The sequence below is a fragment of the Salvelinus alpinus genome, chromosome 20, assembly GCF_045679555.1.
Source record: "Salvelinus alpinus chromosome 20, SLU_Salpinus.1, whole genome shotgun sequence".
Taxonomy (NCBI): Eukaryota; Metazoa; Chordata; class Actinopteri; order Salmoniformes; family Salmonidae; genus Salvelinus; species Salvelinus alpinus.
The window spans coordinates 550,317-555,266 of NC_092105.1; the positions used below are offsets into that span (position 1 = coordinate 550,317).

At 42.5% G+C, this 4,950-nt stretch overlaps 1 long non-coding RNA gene across 1 annotated transcript; it reads right to left on the bottom strand.

Moving 5' to 3' along the window:
• Positions 1-2,103: 2,103 nt before the first annotated feature.
• LOC139547195 (uncharacterized) lies at positions 2,104-2,806 on the bottom strand. Its single transcript, XR_011669353.1, has 2 exons — positions 2,573-2,806; positions 2,104-2,144 (listed from the first exon to the last, which is right to left on the bottom strand). It is a non-coding gene; the product is annotated as an uncharacterized lncRNA (long non-coding RNA).
• Between the last annotated feature and the right edge of the window lie 2,144 nt (positions 2,807-4,950).

Sequence of the window (4,950 nt, forward strand, 5' to 3'; positions counted from 1 at the left end):
GTAGTGGGGTGATAGATGTCTAGTCTCCCTTATGGCTCTAATCTGATAGTGGTAGTGGGGTGATAGATGTTTAGTCTCCTTTATGGCTCTAATCTGATAGTGGTAGTGGGGTGATAGATGTCTAGTCTCCTTTATGGCTCTAATCTGATAGTGGTAGATGTCTAGTCTCCTTTATGGCTCTAATCTGATAGTGGTAGTGGGGTGATAGATGTCTAGTCTCCTTTATGGCTCTAATCTGATAGTGGTAGTGGGGTGATAGATGTCTAGTCGCCTTCATGGCTCTAATCTGATAGTGGTAGTGGGGTGGTAGATGTCTAGTCTCCTTTATGGCTCTAATCTGATAGTGGTAGATGTCTATTCTCCTTTATGGCTCTAATCTGATAGTGGTAGTGGGGTGATCGATGTCTAGTCTCCCTTATGGCTCTAATCTGATAGTGGTAGTGGGGTGGTAGATGTCTAGTCTCCTTTATGGCTCTAATCTGATAGTGGTAGTGGGGTGATAGATGTCTAGTCTTCCTTTTGGCTCTAATCTGATAGTGGTAGTGGGGTGGTAGATGTCTAGTCTCCTTTATGGCTCTAATCTGATAGTGGTAGTGGGGTGATAGATGTCTAGTCTCCTTTATGGCTCTAATCTGATAGTGGTAGTGGGGTGATAGATGTCTAGTCTCCTTCATGGCTCTAATCTGATAGTGGTAGATGTCTAGTCTCCTTTATGGCTCTAATCTGATGGTGGTAGTGGGGTGATAGATGTCTAGTCACCTTCATGGCTCTAATCTGATAGTGGTAGATGTCTAGTCTCCTTTATGGCTCTAATCTGATAGTGGTAGTGGGGTGGTAGATGTCTAGTCTCCTTTATGGCTCTAATCTGATAGTGGTAGTGGGGTGATAGACGTCTAGTCTCCTTTATGGCTCTAATCTGATAGTGGTAGTGGGGTGGTAGATGTCTAGTCTCCTTTATGGCTCTAATCCGATAGTGGTAGATGTCTAGTCTCCTTTATGGCTCTAATCTGATAGTGGTAGATGTCTAGTTTCCCTTATGGCTCTAATCTGATAGTGGTAGTGGGGTGATAGATGTCTAGTCTTCCTTTTGGCTCTAATCTGATAGTGGTAGTGGGGTGGTAGATGTCTAGTCTCCTTTATGGCTCTAATCTGATAGTGGTAGTGGGATGATAGATGTCTAGTCTCCTTTATGGCTCTAATCTGATAGTGGTAGTGGGGTGATAGATGTCAAGTCTCCTTTATGGCTCTAATCTGATAGTGGTAGTGGGGTGGTAGATGTCTAGTCTCCTTTATGGCTCTAATCTGATAGTGGTAGTGGGGTGATAGATGTCTAGTCTCCCTTATGGCTCTAATCTGATAGTGGTAGTGGGGTGATAGATGTCTCGTCTCCTTTATGGCTCTAATCTGATAGTGGTAGTGGGGTGATAGATGTCTTGTCTCCTTTATGGCTCTAATCTGATAGTGGTAGATGTCTAGTCTCCTTTATGGCTCTAGTCTGATAGTGGTAGTGGGGTGATCGATGTCTAGTCTCCATTATGGCTCTAATCTGATAGTGGTAGTGGGGTGGTAGATGTCTAGTCTCCTTTATGGCTCTAATCTGATAGTGGTAGTGGGGTGCTAGATGTCTAGTCCCCTTTATGGCTCTAATCTGATAGTGGTAGTGGGGTGGTAGATGTCTAGTCTCCTTTATGGCTCTAATCTGATAGTGGTAGTGGGGTGATAGATGTCTAGTCTCCCTTATGGCTCTAATCTGATAGTGGTAGTGGGGTGGTAGATGTCTTGTCTCCTTTATGGCTCTAATCTGATAGTGGTAGATGTCTAGTCTCCTTTATGGCTCTAATCTGATAGTGGTAGTGGGGTGATCGATGTCTAGTCTCCCTTATGGCTCTAATCTGATAGTGGTAGTGGGGTGGTAGATGTCTAGTCTCCTTTATGGCTCTAATCTGATAGTGGTAGTGGGGTGGTAGATGTCTAGTCTCCTTTATGGCTCTAATCTGATAGTGGTAGTGGGGTGGTAGATATTCTGCCCTTGAGTTGCGTTCCCATGCAAAACTAGACAGATAGCTAACAACTAAGTCTTCAATAAAACTCCCAAGGCGTAACTTTTCTTGAATGAATATATTGTAAACGTTTATGTTGTAAAACTGCAAAACACAGAAAAGAATATACTTTAGTATTCAATTCACACCAACATACTGTAGCTGTACATTATACATTTGAAGTTGCATGAATACAAAGCACGTGCTACGGTACCATGCATCTGGCATGATGCCAAACCATATAGCTAATTGCTTTCTCATATGGTAATTGACTAACTCCTTTCATTACTCTAATAATGTACAACCATCTATGTAGAATAACAAGGCATATTACACTAGAAACAGTAACAAAAATACAGTATTGTATATTTTACAATTCGTTTGCATGACGCACGAGCAAAGTAATACAGCTAACATCATACATGAAAGGCATTGCAATTTGTGAGTAAATGCAACCAACCAACATTGATATGTAAGAAACTCTATCAATAACAAGATTATCATCATTAGCTAAATGCTTGAATCGAACTTACAAACAAATATTTTCCAAGGCTGAAGCGTGACAAGAAATAACTACACTGAAAGACCTGCACCGTAGCGTTGTTTTTAGCTGCTTCTAAGCGTGCAGAACGAATTCTCTACTTCCTGTTTGTGTACACTCTAAGTACCAGAAAGCTCCACTAGGGGGCAAATAACATCATGGAACACAATGAAAATCCATTTTAACTATTGTAATAAAATAATCTGTTACCTTCTAACAGGATGGCAGCACAGTAGATGTCTAGTCTCCTTTATGGCTCTAATCTGATAGTGGGGTGGTAGATGTCTAGTCTCCTTTATGGCTCTAATCTGATAGTTGTAGTGATATGGTAGATGTCTAGTCTCCCTTATGGCTCTAATCTGATAGTGGTAGTGGGGTGGTAGATTTCTCCTTTATGGCTCTATTCTGATAATGGTAGTGGGGTGGTAGATTTCTCCTTTATGGCTCTAATCTGATAGTGGTAGTGGGGTGGTAGATGTCTAGTCTGCTTTATGGCTCTAATCTGATAGTGGTAGTGGGGTGGTAGATGTCTAGTCTTCTTTATGGCTCTAATCTGATAGTGGTAGTGGGGTGGTAGATGTCTAGTCTCCCTTTTGGCTCTAATCTGGTAGTGGAAGTGGGGTGGTAGATTTCTCCCTTATGGCTCTAATCTGATAATGGTAGTGGGGTGATAGATGTCTAGTCTCCTTTTTGGCTCTAATCTGATAGTGGGGTGGTAGATGTCTAGTCTCCTTTATGGTTCTAATCGGATAGTGGTAGTGGGGTGGTAGATGTTTAGTCTCCTTTATGGCTCTATTCTGATAGTGGTAGTGAGGTGGTAGATGTCTAGTCTCCTTTATGGCTCTAATCTGATAGTGGTCGATGTCTAGTCTTCTTTATGGCTCTAATCTGATAGTGGTAGTGGGGTGATAGATGACTAGTCTCCTTTATGGCTCTAATCTGATAGTGGTAGTGGGGTGGTTGATGTCTAGTCTTCTTTATGGCTTTAATCTGATAGTGGTAGTGGGGTGGTAGATGTCTAGTCTCCTTTATGGCTCTAATCTGATAGTGGTAGTGGGGTGGTAGATTTCTGGTCTCCTTTATGGTTCTAATCTGATAGTGGTAGTGGGGTGGTAGATGTCTAGTCTCCTTCATGGCTCTAATCTGATAGTGGTAGATGTCTAGTCTCCTTTATGGCTCTAATCTGATAGTGGTAGTGGGGTGGTAGGTGTCTAGTCTCCTTTATGGCTCTAATCTGATAGTGGTAGTGGGGTAATAGATGTCTAGTCTCCTTTATGGCTCTAATCTGATAGTGGTAGTGGGGTGATAGATGTTTAGTCTCCTTTATGGCTCTGTAATGATAGTGGTAGTGGGGTGATAGATGTCTAGTCTCCTTTATGGCTCTAATCTGATAGTGGTAGTTGGGTGATAGATGTCTCGGTCTCCCTTATGGCTCTAATCTGGAAGTGGTAGTGGGGTGGTAGATTTCTCCCTTATGGCTCTAATCTGATAGTGGTAGTGGGGTGGTAGATGTCTAGTCTCCTTTATGGCTCTAATCTGATAGTGGTAGTGGGGTGATAGATGTCTAGTCTCCCTTATGGCTCTAATCTGATAGTGGTAGTGGGGTGATAGATGTTTAGTCTCCTTTATGGCTCTAATCTGATAGTGGTAGTGGGGTGAAAGATGTCTAGTCTCCTTTATGGCTCTAATCTGATAGTGGTAGATGTCTAGTCTCCTTTATGGCTCTAATCTGATAGTGGTAGTGGGGTGATAGATGTCTAGTCTCCTTTATGGCTCTAATCTGATAGTGGTAGTGGGGTGATAGATGTCTAGTCGCCTTCATGGCTCTAATCTGATAGTGGTAGTGGGGTGGTAGATGTCTTGTCTCCTTTATGGCTCTAATCTGATAGTGGTAGATGTCTAGTCTCCTTTATGGCTCTAATCTGATAGTGGTAGTGGGGTGATCGATGTCTAGTCTCCCTTATGGCTCTAATCTGATAGTGGTAGTGGGGTGGTAGATGTCTAGTCTCCTTTATGGCTCTAATCTGATAGTGGTAGTGGGGTGGTAGATGTAAAGTCTCCTTTATGGCTCTAATCTGATAGTAGTAGTGATGTGGTAGATGTCTAGTCTCCCTTATGGCTCTAATCTGATAGTGGTAGTGGGATGATAGATGTCTAGTCTCCTTTATGGCTCTAATCTGATAGTGGTAGTGGGGTGGTAGATGTCTAGTCTCCTTTATGGCTCTAATCTGATAGTGGTAGTGGGGTGATAGATGTCTAGTCTCCCTTATGGCTCTAATCTGATAGTGGTAGTGGGGTGGTAGATGTCTAGTCTCCTTTATGGCTCTAATCTGATAGTGGTAGTGGGGTGGTAGATGTCTTGTCTCCTTT